General features: G+C 48.9%; 1 pseudogene; it reads left to right on the top strand.

The window, feature by feature from the left end:
• Positions 1-16,841: 16,841 nt before the first annotated feature.
• Positions 16,842-18,844, top strand: LOC143651375 (kelch domain-containing protein 4 pseudogene; annotated as a pseudogene).

Genomic DNA, 18,844 nt, shown 5'->3' with positions numbered 1-18,844 from the left:
TGAATCACTGAAACAGGGGGCATAAGCCAGGCCAGCACCGTGCAGGCTGAGATGCATGGCCCCTCTGCATAGAAAGTGGGTAAGTGAGCCACTGTCACAGGGTTGGTCACTGTGTCACAAGCCACACTAAAGCCCAGCGGCCTGCCATCCTTTGTTCCTATGGAGCTTGCACAACTCCTGGGTGAGATGCTTTAAACAAGGGGCCTGGACCGGAGGTCAGCTGGGAGCACGGCCCAGCACACCCATAGCAGAAGAGCGCCAGGTCAGCCTGGCAGGCACTTCTCCAGCCTGTCCTCACACTGATGTCACATCTGTTCACATCCTGTTCCACACAAAAGCCACAGAGCCAATTCCGGAACCAGGGGGAAGACAGTCTGCTCAGAGGGAGAAGGCCAGTAAGCGAATCTCACACACAGGGAATCTCTAGGGGGCCCAAGTTAACAGTTTGAATCTGTCATCTTTCAACTACTTCTTACGTCCCATCCTTTTGTAAGGTGCTTTGTGTACATTTTCTCATTAAATCATCACAACACTAGTATTTCTAATTACGAACAAGGAAACTGAGGCTTTGAGGAGAACTTGATGAATGACAGACAAATTCCCCAGGTCAAGTGGCCTTGGAGCTGGCCTCCTGACTCCCATGCTAGGAGGCTCTGCCTAATGCTTTGGCACCAAGAAAATGCTTTCTTGATTGTTGCTAGAGGTCCTGCTAGCAGCTTGGAACACACAGTCATTTTCATCTGAGCAGAATATAATTATGGATATAATTTTGAGCTGCTGTAATCTCATATTACCAGAAAATCACAGCATGAGTCTGAAATATTAAGAAGACTTTTGGGATAAAGAAAACAAAATGCCTGGATAAAACCTCCATATGTGCAAGACTCAAGTGGCATCTGCATGAATTCCTTATGCCCTGTTGCTACCTGTTCAGTTTGCTCTCCAGGTAACACAAATGACTCATGGGGTGGAGCTAAGCTGTGCCAAAGGCCCTCTGCTTGCTTCTGCCCTGTGCCAAACACAGCATTTTATTATTTTATTTTGTATCATGTATATCCGGAGGCAATATTTCTACTGTGGGCCAACCAAATAAACCTTCCAGTACTATATGTTCTTTTCTTTCAAAACAGAGTGTTTATTATAATAGACCTCGAGCTGCCCCCCAGCCCCACCCTCCCCAGGCCTCTGTAACCAAGCCAGCTAGATGAGTGAGGGGCTTGAGGCTGGGGTTTGGACAGGCTTGGGGGTGAAGCAGGCAGCTGAAGGGCAGAGGGTATACTGAAGGAAGGATGATCTGGAATCCTCTATGTGGATTAAGAATTTGGAGTTTACTGGCATTTTAGACAGGGTGTATGCTGAGCTTTTCCTTTTGCAGAACCTTTGATTATTTGAAGAAACAATAGCAATGGAAATTGCTAGTGGTTACAAGTAAGTTGAGAGCCAAGACCAGATATGCCCACCATTCCTAGCCCTGCAGCGCCCCCAAGCCTAATGGTAAGTAGGCCTCGGTGCTGTCCTCAGGGGCTGGCTGTTCAGTTGGGGAAGGGAACCGGGAGCAGATGGGAGGTTGACTGGTGATGCTGTGTGCAGCTGAGTGTGCTCAGAGGGGTCCCTGTGGTGTCCTGGAGAGCACACATGGCCCTACTTCCTGACTCCTGGACCTCCCAGGCTTCTCCTCCATAAAAGTGGAAGTGAATCCTTTCCAGTTAGGCAGCTGTGAAGGGTCACCCAGGATGGCGTGGTCTCCTCATTCATGCGTGCTTTTTCCAACCTTATAAATGGGCAGTTCTAACAAACAATTTGTGCTGTGAATTCGCAGGGTGCCGGAAAGGGGAGAGAAAGTTTTCTGGAGGAATGTTTGCCTTCATCTGGTTTTGAAAGACAGGCAGGATTTTATGGACAGAGAGCAGGAAGAAGTATATTCTAGAAGAGCAAATCCTAAGACCGAAAAACAGAACCTGAGATGAAGAAGCCACTATCAAACTCCTACTGAGTACTCTAAACTGTAAGTTTTGCCTGATCAAATTCCCAAGCATTCCAGCCAGGTGGGTATTACTCTCCTCATTTCACATGTGGGGAACTTAGGATCCAAACTGCCATGGCTGGGAAGAGAGGTGGCCTCTGTGGCTGGAGCCTCAGGTTGTTCATGGGGTAGTGAGGGGCCGGGCCAGCAGAATCAAGGTTTAGTGCAGACAAGGAGTGTATGAGCTCTGCTGCTCCCTCCTGCATTTGCTTGTCCACCTCTCTGGTGGGCTAACATGGTAGATGGAGTGAGAACATGAAACGTCACCAGGATCTGGGCCAGTGTTTTGGTTGTTTGGAGACTGTGTCCAGAGCATATGCAGCTATTCTGGGCAGATGGGGCATTCCAGGTGCCTAATTTCACTGTTTTCATGAGGACTGGTGGGTCATAGGGGCCCGATCTGTTGGGTGGCTTTTCTCCTTCATGGAATCATTGATTCTCTGGCACTGAGCTGAGCCATATGCACAGCTTTATGTTATTTTCCTCTGAAACAAATGTGTCCTATGCTGATGGCTATTGTATAAGATGGAAGGAATTTTCCAATCCACAGTTCATTGAGAACTCCTCTATGCAGTCGGAAGCTGATGATGTAGGGGATGGCACACTGGATTCCGTTGCTCAAATATCTCTATAGTTGTTATTCCACTTCACAATGTGGTGGGGAGAGCCCAGTTAGGGGAGCCCAGGAATCACAAGGGGGGCAAAATTTGTGGGGGCCCTTCTGGGTGTCGAGGTACTCAGTGAACCAGTGGGCTACTCAAGAAAGGATGCTGTCTTTGATTCATCCCCTCTCATGCCTTTTAGGTATTTTCCCTCCTCCCAAGTTTATATTCCAGTCTTTAAAATGCAAATGTTGGATTAGGAGCCCTCTAAACCCCTCTCTGTTGGTTCCCACCTGCTATTCTGTGACACCCTAAACTATTAGGTTATCTGATTTCTCTCAAGAAGCTGCAAACTTCCAAAGTTCTTTTCATCTCTGAGACCTCACTAGAACATAGAACATGCCCCACTTTTTTTTTTGTATGCTGTATAGAGGGGTCACATTTCATCCTTTTTCCATGTGAGTATCCCATTATTGCAGTGCCATTTGTTGAATTTGTTTTGTTTTGTTTTTTGGGGAAGTGCATGGACTGGGAGTTGAACCCGGGTCTCCTACATGGCAGGTGAGAATTCTACCACTGAACTACCCTTGCACCCCTAGAGCATGCTTGACTTTTTTATGGATAAACTGTTTTTGCTGAGTCTAGTAGTTTCATTTAATTTGTTCACTTGTTCCCATCCCTTCTTCCTAAGGACTTGAGGATTTAAAAAGTAGAAGGAAAAATAAAAGACCAGAAAAAAGGCAAAACAATGAAGAGAAATCAGAGCACAGAAACCAAGAGGCTTCAGGTAATTGAAGTCTCGGCTGTGAGCTTTGTCCAGGTCAGCTTCTCCAACCAACTGACCAGGAACTGCCCGGGGAGGCCTCAGCCAGGTACACAGAGAGAGGCGAGTGGTTGCAGCTTGGCCTGGACTGCTGTCCCCTTGGGTCACAGCTGCTAAGGAGCCTATCCACCACCCTTCAGAGCAGAGATGGCAGCTGTGCCCTCAGGTGTGCGGGGGCAGGAAGGGTGGCTGGATGGCCGGGGCACCCCTGGGAGGACAGCTGCTGACAGGGGTAGCTGAGGCCAAGGAGCATGAGAGTTCAAAGGGGTGAAGCCAAAGAAAGTTGTGGAGCCTGGGAAAACAGTAGACTGCCAGCAGGGGCAGAGTGGTCGACCTGGAGAGGCCGGGAGCAATGCAGCCGGGATGTGGGAGGCCATGCTGTCCTTTAGTCTGTCGCCAGATGGACTTGGGGGCCATGCTGGGCCTCTCCTGGAGCTGGGTCAGGGGTGCAGACAGCCATGGCAGGGGCCCTATCCACCTCTCGGGGCCCAGGAGGGAGCTCTTGCTCAGCCAGACCCTCTGCCCCATCCTCACTGCCTCCAAGTGGCTTCACTGGCAGCCTTGGCCCAGGGCTTGGTCCAGAATGAAGAGTCAGGGGACAGCTTTTGCTTTAGGGTGTGGCCTACGTGGGAGAGCAGCCGTGAGAGGGGCTGGATGCAGGGGCGGGAGCACCATCCCATAAGCCCATGGGTCAGTTGTGCTGCCCTTTCCTGGTGGAGGGCAAGAGGTCAGCAGTTACGACCACTCAAATGCCAGGGCTGCTGCCTGTGCAGCGCCAGGGGAGAACTGCTCCTCTGTGTCCAAATGCACAGGAGTGCACTTCCACAGCTGTTAGCAGTGGCTTACTTACACCACGCCCGCTGTGCCAGGAGCCTTCGGGGGAGCTGCTCCTCGACTGGCATGGCCTTTTCTGCCTCTCAGCTCATGCAAATAAGCATTCAAAACACTTTTAAAACCACACAGCACTAGCAGATATCAAGTAGAATAACTTCCCCACTCATTCAGCAAACATGTGCCGGGACCCACGGCGGGCTGGCGGCTGGCCTTGGAGCCGGCACAGTTGATGGAGGCACCCGCTGTTCCGTGCTCAAGTCTGCGCATGGGCTGGAAACCAAGAGATTACAGAGTGATGTCAAAGGCAAACTATGGGTGCCGATAGGAGCTTCAGGCGTAGGCCTGCCTGGATTCCAGGTGCGAAGAGAGGCTTAAGGGCATAAGGGAAGGAGATGCCCGAGTAACTGCTGAAAAGTCAGTCAAGTGGCTTTGTAGGGGAGGGCAGCCTGGCAGGCAGAAGGGAGAGCAGCGACCGAGTCTGAGATGGAGAATCAGGCTCCTTTTGTGACCCAGCATGGCCTGTGTTGTCCTCAGTGGCTCCTCCTGGCTGCTCCTGCTCCAGGCTCCCAGCTTCCCCAGCCATCCTGCCTTTCTGAAATAGGTGATGAGAGAACAGACATCTGCTCTTATCATTCAATTTCTTTATTAGCAGTTGCCCTGGTGGGCATCAGAACGAGCTATATGGGTAGAAGAGAAATGCCCCTCCAAGGCTGGGGTCAGAGCATGTTGGCACAAGGTGGAGTGGCTGGACAGCAGCCAGGATGGCAGGTACCCAAAGCAGGCAGGGGCTGAGGTTGGGCAGCTGTAGGAGCAGGCGACCAGCTGAGCCAGGCTGTGGGCTCTGGGTCTCCCCTAGGGAAGGTTGCAGGACTGACGGTTGTGGACTGGGTCTGGAGCTCTGCAGCTGGTACCTGGCATTCAATCCTCTCACCCCATCCCTGGGCATGTCATGAGCACCAGCTCTGGCAGTCAGGCCCTGCCCTGGGGGGTGGGGGTCCCATGCAGGGGATGAAGGGTACATGTGCCAGAGGAGGGGACTCTGGCAAGGCCTGCTGGGGCTGGAGGGGCCCAGGGAAGCCAATCTGGGGGCCCACGCTCCCATGCCTCCCAGCTCCCCAGCTTCTCCCAAGTCAAACTGGGAATACCAGTATTGTCATCATCGTTGTTTGTATCCATTTTGGAGCATCCATGGGGGACATGAACAGGAAGCAGATAAGTGGCAGACCCCTTCTAGCCCAAGTTTGACCACATATCATCTTTACATTCCCCTGGAAGAAGGGCCTGCCTGTCTGGTCTTTGCAGGCCCCCATGGGGCCTGGGATCTGTGCTTTTCTTTAGGAGAAGAGGGAAAGTTTTCTGACTTTGCCATCGCAACATGTTGCAGGTCCCATGGGAAAGGTGTGCCCGCAGTGCCAACTGTCCTGGAGCCACGGTTTTTCAGACATGGAGGCCAGTGCAGGAGTGGGGTAGAGGGGCAAGGGTGCAGGAGTTGCACAGTTCTTACAGGTAGAGAGCAGAGGAGGGGACTGCAGGCTGCACTGCCCCTGGGGACCTTGCCTCACCACCAGGGCTTTGGCACCTTGACTGGGGTGAGATCTGGGTGTGGTGACCTCTCTGCTCTGTGTCAGCCAGATCCTGCAGCTTTGTTTGGGGAAGCCTGAGGACCCACACCAAGCAGGGTCCCCTTCTGCAGGAGCCCAGAGCTGAGGAATATCAGCCCCAGAGGGACAGAGGAGCCTGCTGAGAGGGGGCTGCAAGGAGGCCAATGAGAGGCAGGGGCCTGTCAGAGGAGCTGGTCAGAGTCTGACCTTCAGGAGTCTTGGGTAGAAGGAAAAGGTGAGAAGAGTGCAGGGCCCAAGGCAGGGCCAGACAAAATGCAGGGAGAGCAGGTGGTGATGAGCAGGTGTGCAGGAGAGCAGGTGGTGAGGATGTATGCAGGAGAGAAGGTGGTGGCCAGCAAGTGGTAACAAGCAGGTGGTGATGAGCAGGTGTGCAGGAGAGCAGGTGGTCACCAGAAGGTGTGTGTGAGATCAGGTGGTGACCAGCAGGTAGTGGCCAGCAGGTGTGCATGTGGGGGAATCACACCCCACAGCATGCTAAGGCCCAGTTCTTGTAGGGAGCCTGCTTGCAAGTAGGGCCTTTGAAGAGGGTGCTGGGTAAGGCCAGGCTGGACCAGTGGTCCTAAGTCACAGGCTGGCATCCTCCCAGGCATAGGAGGTGGACATCACATGGCCTGGGGGGTAGGAGGCCACCCAGATGCTACAGGCCTTTGCACACACGTTGACCTTGGACTTCCAGCGTCCACAGCTATGAGCCAACTGATTCCTGCTGTTGAGCAACCGGCCTGTGGTGTTTGTCACGGCAGCTGGGGCCTGAGACGTGCGTGCTTGGATGGGCTAAGAGTGAGGGCCCTGGAGCAGGTGGCCCTCGGCATCTGCTCAGGGTGGGGGCAGCCACCCACCAGACACAGGATGCCCCAGGGTCGGGGCAGGTCAAGACCATACCATACCACAACCACAGCACACCACAACAGGCTGGGACCACAGCACACAACAGTAGGCCATGACCACACCACGCCACAACAGGCCTATTCCACACCATGCCATGACCATGACACACCACAACAGGCCAGAGACACAACATGCAACAACAGGCTGAGACCACAACACACCACAACAGGCTGGGACCACAACACAACAGGCTATGATCACACCATGCCACAGCAGGCCGGTTCCACCACATGCCACAACAACAGCATACCACCACAGGCCAAGACCACACCACAACAGGCCAGAGCCACAGCATGCAACAGTCCAGGACCGCAACACAAATACACAACAGGCTCCAGTTGCCAGAAACATGCTTCACTGAGCATGCATTGGGAAAGTCAAAGTACTTGAAGGAAAGGATTAATTATTAAGGGCACGTCTTTTAAAACTTAGCTCTTGGGAATTAGCTACACAGTGCTTCTGAATAGGGCAGTGAAGGAAATATGACCACGTTCACCAGATGTTTTGTGCCCTTACATCTTTCGGAGTGTTTGAGACCAAGGTGATAGAACAGAAACTCACAGACCCCTGCTGACTGTCAAAATCCCCATTACCTTCTCTTGTGACCGCTCCCAAAGGTTAGCCAAGCATTAGGGAACATAGTCTGGTGCTGCAAGGCTTTGTGTGCGAGGTTTGCTTGCTGGCAGCATGGAGCTTAGTTTATAAAAGTACAGAGGGGCAGAAATTCAGAAAAAAGGGGCTGCTTTGAGTGTAAACTGACCCCTCCACCGAGGATGCTCATGGCAGTGGCAGACAAAACATCACACATGGAGACATGCCTCCTTGGAGAAAAAGCCTGTTTTCTTGGAAATATTAATCCTAATGTAGTTTTTAGAAGAAATCAAATATTGATGAACCTTTTAGAAAATTTGTGGATAATAATCTGTCTTAATTCATTGTAGAAACTTCTAAAGGAGCTGATGACTGTTCTCTCACAGCACCTTTCTGACTGTAAACACTTTGACTTCTATTCAAGTGAAATCCTTAGTGTTAAATGTTGAATCTGAAATGGAACCCATCTTTAAGGCAGCTATCTTTAAAGTGTACATTGCTTTGTACTGTTTATAGGGTGGCATAATTTAGAGTGGATGGTTTTCTACTGTTTGAAAATCTGTGTATGTACATTTGAGAAAAAAAAAACAAGCCATATTAAGGGATTTGATCCAGGGATTTAGTTATCCTGTGATGGAAGATTGAGATGCTAAACAGAATAGAAGGGGGCAGCCCAGAGGTTGGCAAACCCGGGAAGCCGTGCCCCCTAAAATTCCAGCACTGGGCACGGCTGTGTCACAAAAGCCCATGGGCTGGGGCTGAAACCACATACTTGGCACTTGAAGCTGGAGCCACGACAACCTGCAGCCTCTGGCAAGGAATGGAGAAGGACAGGGAGAAGTAACCTGGCCTGTCCCTGCCTCTCGTGCACCCAAGAAATCCCTTTGGCCACCTGGAGCCTGGACACCGATGGTCTGTAGATTTGGGAGATTTTCGTCAGCTTTACCCATGTGGCTGCTGGGGGTGCACCCACCGGCTTCCCTCCTTGCTGCAGAGGGGTGAGGGGACAGAGGGAGGAGAGGCTGCAGGTCTAGTGACCAGTTTCCTTTGCAGCTTTCCTTAGCTGGCATGACTTTTTTTCCTTTCTCACTTCTTGTGCTCGCTCCAGGCCCTGCTGTGCATAACCTCTGAGAGGTGAACTGGGTGGGGCAGAAAAAAGGTGAATCTGGTGGGAGAAGAGTGACTGCATGTGAGGTGCGGAGAGGCAGGCTCCATCCCACCCACATGGGCTGTAGCTGCCTCCCTCCACCCCACCCCTGCCTTCTAGGCATTTCTTTCCTGGGCCTCCGGGCCTCTCCCTGAGGTCACTGCACTCTGGCAACCCTCAACCCAGGGTGATCTCAACCCAAGCCCCTTTACTGCATTAGAAAAGGCCTTATTCCCAAATGTGGCCTTATTCCCAGGTGCTGGGGTTGGGCCTTAGACAACTGGGGTCATGACCCGGCCCAGTGCACTCGGCTCCATGCTCTTGCCTCCCTGCTTCTACCCATTCCCCCACCATCCATTCTGCACACAGTCGCCAAAGTGGGGCTTTACCCTGCCAGTGCGAGCTCCGTGTCACACCTGCTCATGGTCCTGCAGTGGCACTCGTGGTGCCCAGGGCCAGCAGTGGAGTCGGGACAGTGGCCTTGCGGCTGTGTGGGACCCCGTTGAGGCTCTTGCATGTCTCCTCTGACTCTGCGCCCCCACCCACACCCCCACACCCCAGCCACACCAGTCTCTGCACATCCGTTTTCCCTGCGCACCTGCGGGGTCCCTGCGGGGTAGAATTCGGCTTCTCGATTCCACCACTCGAAACTGCATGCACCCCTAGCCCTGCGCACAAACCTGGCAGCTCTGCACCTCCTTCCCCTCCTCTCCCCAGCCCTTACTGGTTTCCCATGTACCGGCAATCGTCACATGATTAAATAAACTTCAACTGTCCAGAGGTCTGGTAACTGGTTCTCCTCTTGTCGCAGTGGCAGAGCCTTCTCAGGGCTTCTGTGTCCTCCTCATTTTCCCAAAAGGCTTGGAATCCAAGAGGCCTGACTCTCTTTCAGCATTGAGATGAGATTCTCATCTCAATGCAAAGTCTCAGAAGCCCCTTGCTCTGGAAAGGGAGCGTGACTGCATTTCCTCTGCATACCTGTCCGCACGGTCGAGGGCTGCAGCGGATACATAAGGTGGAAGACAGCTCACCAATGACGGAGAGCAAAGTGAAGAGGCTTCCCCAGAGCACAATAGAGAGGAAGGCTGCATGGAAGGCCAGTGTCCTGTGCAAAGTCCCCGCTCTGCAGCGGTGTGCGTGAGTCCCCTGGCTTGCTATCTGCCCAACAGCCATTCTAGGTTCCTTTCTCCTGCTGCCGACCGTGAGGCCTCAGGGACCTTTCCAAGGGGCTCTGGATTTTCTGACAATTGCCCCCTTTCACCTTCCACCCTGTACCAAGTCTTTGCTCACAGTGTTCGCTCAGCCCCCCAGGCGTTCATTTCCCAAAACTCACAAGTCTTCACATTAATAATTGAGAACATGCCCCCGCCCCATTTCCCTGCTGCCTTGGCCTTCCAGGTGAGGGCCCTCCCTGGATGCTCTTCCCCACTGGGGGCTGATGATGCCAGATCAGCTGAGTCATGAGAGGCACCCATTTAAGGCAGCCCCCTGTGGACGGGGCTGTGCGCTGGAGTGATGAGCACGAAATGAGCATGTCCTGGGTTGAGCCCCTATGAACAGGGTGGGGGCTGAAAGTTTACCCCTTGACCAACCCAGCTGCTGGCTGTGACTGTACTTTGCTTTCACTGGCACCACTGCAGGACACCGACTGAGGCCAGGGCTGACATCATGTCTCTGCCTCAGTGAGCAGGTGCCAGAGCCTGGTCTGGGGTGCCATCCCTATTGGTTTACTGAATAAATATGTCTGTGCACATCAAAATAGAACTATATAGTGTTGGCTCTTCTTGTGGAGTTTGTGTGCAATAGCTGCGGTTTCTTAACCCTGGTGCACTCACCTGACACTTCTTAGGAGAGTGAGCCGTGCTGCCCTTCCTTGTCTTGCTCCTGGTGCTCTGCCCCTCACTCACCTATGACTGTTCTCTTTGTGACCTGCCCAGCGTAATGTCTGTGATTCTCATCTGCCTTGTTTTGGCATCCCATGCGCTTCTCTTTTTATATCTTATCACACCCTTCAGAATCTAATTCTTCAGTGAATTGTCTGTTTTTCCCATGGAACTGTGATTTCACATGATAAGATCAAGAACAATGTCTTCATTCATTCAACAAATACGTATTGCACACCAGCATGTTTCACTTACTGCTCTGAGCATGGTGAATGGAAAGGAGAATGAAGCAGGCCTAGAACTTTCCCACAGAAAGACCATCGCCCAACACCACTGGACAAACTCAAAGTTGAAGTCCTAGGGGAGAGGTGTGGACAAAAAGAGGAGGGGGTGTGTGTTGGGGTGGGGACCTGGGGAGCTGGAACTTGTTTGGAGGTTCTGGGAGATTTTTCCCAAGAAAATGCAATCTACATTAAGAGCTGGAGGATGAATGAGTATGTCTACTGAGAGCACTGGAAGGAAGCAGGGTTTTCAGGAGGAAGGGCTATTTTAATGGTTCTGGTGCCAGCCTGGCCAAATAATGATGCCCAGCTGTCTGGTCAGGCAAGCACTTGGCTGACCATTGCTGCAAGGATATTTTGTGGCTGGGTTACAATCTGGAAGGCTGACGTATTAAGTTATCAGTCAGTTGATTGCATCTGAGATCAACTAAGGTGTGTGCTGGTTTGAAAGGATGTACTCCCCTAGAAAAGCCATGTTTTAATCTAAATCCCATTTCATAAAGGCAGAACAATCCCTATTCAATACTGTATGTTTGAAACTGTAATCAGATCATCTCCCTGGAGATGTGATTTAATCAAGAGTGGTTTTTAAACTGGATTAGGTGACGACATGTCTCCACCCATTTGGGTGCATCTTCATAAGTTTCTAGAGTCCTATAAAAGAGGAAACATTTTGGATGATGAAAGAGATTCAGAGAGCAATTCAGAGAGAGCAGAGGAGAATGACATAGCCATGAGAAGCACAGAGTCTACCAGCCAGTGACCTTTGGAGATGAAGAAGGAAAATGCCTCCCAGAGAACTTCATGAAACAGGAAGCCAGGAGAATAAACTAGCAGATGATGCTGTGTTCACCATGTGCCCTTCCAGATAGGAGAGGAACCCTGACTGTGTTCACCACGTGCCCTTCTACTTGAGAGTGAAATCCTGAACTTCATTGGCCTTCTTGAATCAACATAACTTTCCCTGGATGCCTTAAATTGGACATTTCTATAGACTTGCTTTAACTGGAACATTTTCTCAGCCTTACAACTGTAAACTAGCAACTTATTAAATTCCTCTTTTTAAATGCCATTCCATTTCTGGTATATTGCATTCTGGCAGCTAGTAAACTAGAACAGTGTGCATCCCACAGCAAGATAATCCAATCAGTTAAAGGTTTTTAAGGGAGAAAAAAGACTCTTGCATTGCTTGTTCAGCCAGTGAGCCTCTCCTGTGGAGTTCATCTAGACCCTACATTGGAGCTGCCAGCTTCACAGCCTGCCCTGCAGATTTTGGACTCTTCCATTTCCAAGGTTGCATGAGACACCTTTATATGTCTCATATTTACACATCTCTCCTGTTGGTTCTATATCTCTAGAGAACCCTAACACAGCTGTGTTCAGGTCCCAAGCAGAGCAGGGCTTGGGGCAGCTTCAGGGAAGTTGTTTTTATGTGCAGTGAACCAAAGCACAGCCTCAGGCCTATAACAAAGACGAGTACCTGGTTGAAAATGAGTGACTAAATGAATGAAAGCATCATTTAATCGACAATACGGGAAGACCAAAGGAAGTAGAAGCAAGAAAATGAATGAAACTTTTGAGTTGGACAATATCTTTCAGGAAAATAAATTAAATCTGTAAAAAAAGGTAGCTAGGAAATGTCCCCGCTTGGCACCTCACTGAATCCCATACCTAGAGGGAAGCACTGACAGGCTCTTCCAACCTGCCTTTTACAGCTTAGTCTGTATTCCAATGTCAGTTAGGAAAAGTCCATGAGAACCCAAGTCATCTCTCCCAAGATGAAGTCTTGGGAAGCTTCATCTGTTTCATGAAGCATAGGAGAGTGAGTTTGTTTTTCACATATTCCACAGAATGAAATAAATTAATTGGTAGATTTTTATAGCATATCTAGACAATAATGTTTGAGAGAAGATGCAAAAATTTATTTCCAATCTCCTTCAGTGCCACAGTGGGCCAACCCTGTGTGTTGATTGGTGCTTAATGAATGGATAATTCATATTTTATAATGGAAACTGTCAGACTTTCCTCAATACACTATAGACACCTGCTAAAATCTTCATTGCTTGGGGCCAGATATAAAGTTCAATAAATAATTTAGCAACAAAGCTCTCTTCGTCCTATTTAGAGAAAGTTAGAGTTCAATGCATGGTGCATCCCTGTGGGCAAGGAGAGACACTGCTTAGCAGATTGCCACAGTCCAAATGTACCTGCATGTAACCGCATGCCACTTCAGTGCCCTGGAGTTCTGCCCTCAGAGTGAATGCATGTCTTTTCTTTCATCCTGGTTTTTCTTGCCCCATGAACTTGCTGCCTGACACATCTGTGTTTGTATTTTTGAATGTGTTTCTTGCCTCCTGAAGTGATTTGTAGACAGCTGCTAATGTTTGTGTCTAAAAAGTGCTTGAGAAGCCCCCTTAGGGGAATGGTGAGAGTGGGGAGAAATTCAACTTCCCCAAGTTGAATTCTTGATATTCTCACAAGCAGTGTGGACAACCAAAGCTATAGGCTGAGCCCCCAGTCTTGGGGTTTGTTCACATGAAACTTAACCCCACAAAGGATAGGTCAAGTCTACTTAAAATTTAGGCCTAAGAGTCACCCCTAAGAGAGCCTCTTTTTTTTGCTCAGATGTGGCCTCTCTCTTCAGCCAACATGACGATCAGTCTCACCACCCTCCCCCTCTATGGCTGGGACATGACTCCCAGGGGTGTGGACCTTCCTGGCAAAGTGGGACAAAGATCCTGGAATGAGCTGAGACTCAGCATCAAAGGACTGAGAAAAACCCTAGAATGAGAAACTTCTCAACCAAAAGGGGCAAGAGTAAAATGAGACTAAGTGTCAATGGCTGAGAGATTCCAAACAGAGTCAAGAGGTTATCCTGGAGGTTATTCTTACACATTAAGTAGATATCACCTTGTTGTTCAAGATGTAGTGGAGAGGCTGGAGAGAACTGCCTGAAAATATAGTGCTGTGTTCCAGTAGCCATGTTTCTTGGTGATGATTGAACAATGATATAGCTTTCACAATCAGACTCTGTGAATGTGTAAACCTTATGTCTGATGCTCCTTTTAGCTACTATATCAACAGAAGAGTAGAACATATGGAATAAAAATAAACAATAGGGGGAACAAATGTTAAAATAAATTCAGTTTGAAATAGTGGAAAATGAAAGCGAGGGGTAAGGGGTATGGTATGTATAGTCTTTTTTTCTCTATTATCATTTTATTTCTTTTTCTGTTGTCCTTTTATTTCTTTTTCTAAATCGATGCAAATGTACTAAGAAATGATGAATATGCAACTATGTGATGATATTAAGAATTACGGATTGTATATGTAGAATGGAATGATATCTAAATGTTTTGTTTGTTAATTTTTTTAATTAATAAAAAAAGTTTTTAAAAAAGTGCTTGAGAGAGGTTCTGGGAAGATGGCGGAATAGGATAGGTCGAGTTCACCCCTGATCCAAGGAATAGCTAGAGAAGGGACTGGTGGGCTACTGAGATGGCAATTCCAGGGTGTAAGTGACCACATAAGGAGAGGACTTGGCAGCAAAAGCTGAGGAACTGAGAAGCAGAGAACCAGAGACCATCCGGCTGGTGCTAACAGTCTAACACGGAAGGCCAGAGCCCTCAGGAGTGCACAGATGGGGAGACAGGGACTAGGAAGTGAGCCAAGCAGCATTCCTTGAACACACTACCCTTATCAGCGCAGCCCCATGACTCACAACTCACTCCACACCCCACGCACCTGAACCCTGTCACCTGCCAGTCTCTCTGCACTCCAAGAGCCCCCACCCACCAATCCCATGCATGCATACCCACCCCACACACCCACCGCAAGCATGCACATGCCTGCCCCAACCTAACCCACCTCTCCTGTGCAAGCACAGTCTTACCCTGCCCCTCCAAAGCCCTACCTCACCATCCCTGCTCTCTGAAGGAGGTAGCCAGTGCATAAAGGTTGTGGGCACTTACCTCCATACCCAGGCTATACCTGCTCCCAGCCCACAGAGTTGTGCAACCCCACCCCACCCCTTCTGAGCTCTGTGTGTGTAGGTCAGTTTATGGCCCTTCCAGATCTGCACATGCACATGGACCCCTGTCATGCCCCCCAGCTCTGGGCAAGTGCTAACCTGCACAGCAGGGCCATATATGTCCCCACCCCATGTAGGTACAGTGCCTACCCACTGCACTGAGCTCTGTGCATGTGCATAAAGGGCCCTGCACCCTAGAGCAGTGCACACTACTGCTTGCCCCCCAGACCTGTGCACCTGCATAGCTAAATCCTCCCCACCACTGGAAACCCATGGTCATAGACACCAATGTAGCATCTCCAACCTATGCTTATACCTGCACTGCAACACATCAACACACTGTTGTGCCTGCCCTATGCCCTATGTCCTGCTTTGCATTTGTTCTAGTTTGCTAGCTGCTGGAGTGCAACACATCAGAGACAGATTGGCTTTTAATAAAAGGGGATTTATTTTGTTAGTTCTTCAGAGGAAAGGCAGCTAACTTTCCACTGAGGTTCTTTCCTACGTGGGAAGGCACAGAATGGTCTCTGCTGGCCTTCTCTCCAGGCCCCTGGGTTCCAATGACTTTCCTCGGGGTGACTTCTTCCTGCATCTCCAAAGGCCTGGGCTGAGCTGCAAGTGTTAACATAAGTAATGCCAAGCTGAACATAGATGCAAAAATTCTCAAGATAATACTAGCAAATTGAATCCAACAACATATTAAAAGTATTATACACCACGACCAAGTGGGGTTGATACCAGGAATGCAAGGATGGTTCAACACAAGAAAATAAATTAATGTAAAAGGGCACATTAACAAATTTTAAGGGAAGTATCACATGATCATCTTGACTGATGCTGAAAAAGCACTCGACAACATTCAACATCCTTTTCTGATAAAAACACTTCAAAGATAGGAATCAAAGGTAACTTCCTCAATATGATAAAGGGCTTATATGAAAACCACTAGCCAGCATTGTACTCAATGGAGAGAGACTAAAAACTTTTGCCCTAAGATCAGGAATGAAACAAGGATGCCCTCTGTCACCACTATTACTCAGCATTGTACTAGAAGTTCTAGCAAGAGCAATCAGGCAGGATAAAGAAATAAAAGGCATCCAAATTGGAAAGGAAGAAATAAAACTTTCATTATTTGCTGATGACATGATACTATACTTGGAGAATCCTGAAAAATCTATGACAAAGTTAATTGAGCTAACCTAATAAACAAATTCAGCCAGGTCACAGGATATAAAATTAATGTGAAAAAATCAGTAACCTTTCTATGCACAAGCAATGACCTAATGAAGAGTCAGTTAAGGAAAAAAATTCCATTTGAAATACCAATTAAAATAATCAAGTACCTAGAAACTAAATCAGGGATGTAAAAGACTTATACACAGAGAACTACATAAACTTGCTAAAAGAAATCAAGGTCTAAATAGGTGGAAAGACATTTTCTGCTCATGGATAAGAAGGTTAAATATAGTTAAGATGTCAATTTTACCCAAATTGATCTACAGATTCAACACAGTGCCAATTAAAATTCCAATAACCTACTTTGAAGACTTGGAAAAGCCAGTTACCAAATTCATCTGGAAGGGAAAGAGACCCTGAGTAGCTAAAAAAGAAGAATGAAGTGGGAGAACTAACACTTCTTGACTTTAAAGCTTATTATAAAGTGGCCAAAACAGCAATGGTACTGGCTCAAAAAGAGAAGTACTGACCAATGGAAACAAATTGAGAGTGCAGAAATTAACCACCAAATCTACAGTCAACTGATTTTTGGCAAGACCCCCAAATCCACTGAGCTGGGACAAAATAGTATTTTCAATAAGTTGGCATGTGATAACTGGATATCAATAACCAAAAGAATGAAAGCAGACCCTCATCTTACACCCTATATGTAAATTAACTCAAAGTGGATCAATTATCTAAATATAAGAACTAGCACCATTAAACTTCTAGAATAAAATGCAGGGAAACATCTTTAAGACCTATGAATAGGAGGTAATTTCCTAAATTCTACACCCAAAGCACAAGCAAAAAAAGATAAAAAAATAGATAAATGGGAACTCTTCAAAATCAATGCTTCTGCACCTCAAAATACTTCATCAAAAAGGTGAAGAGGGCCGGCGTGATGGGCAAGAAGGGCAAGAAGGAGAAGAAGGGCCGCGGGGCGGAGAAGACGGCCGCCAAGATGGAGAAGAAGGTGTCCAAGTGCTCGCGGAAGGAGGAGGAGGACCTTGAAGCTCTGATTGCCCACTTCCAGACCCTCGATGCCAGGAGGACGCAGATTGTGGAGACGCCATGCCCCCCACCTTCCCCAAGGTTAAACGCATCGCTCTCTGCTCATCCTGAGAAAGATGAATTAATCCTTTTCGGAGACTTTTATGTATAATGAGCTCTATATCTACAATATTCGAAAGGACACTTGGACTAAAGTTGAAATCCCCAACCCACCTCCAAGGTGCTGTGCACATCAGGCTGTGGCGGTATCTCAAGGTGGTGGACAGCTATGGGTGTTTGGAGGAGAGTTTGCTTCCCCGGATGGAGAGCAGTTCTACCACTACAGGGATCTCTGGGTCCTACATTTGGCCACCAAGACCTGGGAGCAAGTCAAATCGACAGGGGGGCCTTCCAGTCGGAGTGGACATCGGATGGTAGCCTGGAAGAGACAATTAATTCTTTTTGGTGGTTTCCATGAGAGTACAAGAGACTACATTTATTATAATGACGTGTACACCTTCAGCCTGGACACACTTGGATGGACGAAGCTGTCCCCAGCAGGAACTGGGCCCTCCCCGCGATCGGGCTGCCTGCTGTGTGTCACCCCGCAGGGAGGCATCACCATCTACGGAGGCTACTCGAAACAGGAGGATTCAGAAGAGACAGGCTCCATTCCTGCTTTGACTGGTGAACCTTTCCTGTGGAGTTCGTCCAGATCCTCCATGGGAATCGTTGGCTTCACAACCTGCCCTGAGGATTTTGGACTCTGCATTCCCGCGGTCACTTTCTAGAATCCTATAAAAGAGGAAACATTTTGGAGAATGAAGGAGATTCAGAGAGAGCAGAGCAGAACCACATAGCTACGAGAAACAGAGTCCACCACCCAGCAGCCTTTGGAGATGAAGAAGGAAAATCCCTCCCAGGGAGTTTCATGAAACAGGAAGCCAGGAGAAGAAGCTAGCAGATGACGCCATGTTCGCCATGTGCCCTTCCAGATGAGAGAGGAACCCTGACCGTGTTCACCATGTGCCTTTCCAGATGAGAGAGAAACTCTGACTGTGTTCACCATGTGCCCTTCCACTTGAAAGAGAAACCCTGAACTCCATCAGCCTTCTTGAACCAAGGTATCTTTCACTGGCAGCCTTTGATTGGACATTTCTATAGACTTGTTTTAATTGGGACATTTTCTCGGCCTGGTTTCTCCTTGCAGCTTATAGTGAAATTGAACAGGAAAGAGATGAGCTGAGAACTGAACTCTTGGATACAAAGAAATTACAAGTTGATATTCTGGAAAATTCTGGGCTTCCAGGAAAGGAGACCCCAGAGAATAGTGCCCCACATGAGGTTTTGGCCAAATGTGAAACCAGTCAGCCATTTCAGAGAAAGCTGGTATTGGACATGGAGTTATCCAGGAAGGATTTGTGGGAAATCCTTATGTCTGATGAGCATGATCCAAGGCTACTGCATAGGAAGCCAACGAGAGTGCTGTGGGACCTGTATAAACAGAGGCGCTGCCAGTCCGGACTGGGGGGTTCAGAGAAGGGACACACTGGAGGAAAAATAACTTCAGAGGCAAAGTGTTGGAGGGTGAGGTCTGAAGTTAAGCCTTGGGCCAGGAGAGTGGACCCACCCAAGCCCGTGGAGAGGGTGAGTTTGCCCCAGAGGCAGAGATGGGCTCTCCACCTCGATGCAGTGGAAGAGTCATGCCATCTCAGACCTTAGAGAGGGTGAAGCACATTCCTTGGGGTTTGGGGAGAGCCTGGCTGCCTGACGTGGAGGGGTTGAGCATGTGCCCTGGAAATGGCAGAGAGTCTGGGTGCAACCCTGATCCTTGGAGAGGGTGAAGCCAAGAAAAAATGGTCTCCCCATTGTCCCCAAGGTTGAGTTTGAAGAGAAACAGGCCTCTGTGTAG

Source organism: Tamandua tetradactyla, chromosome 12 (genome assembly GCF_023851605.1).
Source record: "Tamandua tetradactyla isolate mTamTet1 chromosome 12, mTamTet1.pri, whole genome shotgun sequence".
Lineage (NCBI taxonomy): Eukaryota > Metazoa > Chordata > Mammalia > Pilosa > Myrmecophagidae > Tamandua > Tamandua tetradactyla.
This window is presented reverse-complemented; position numbering and strand designations above follow the sequence as displayed.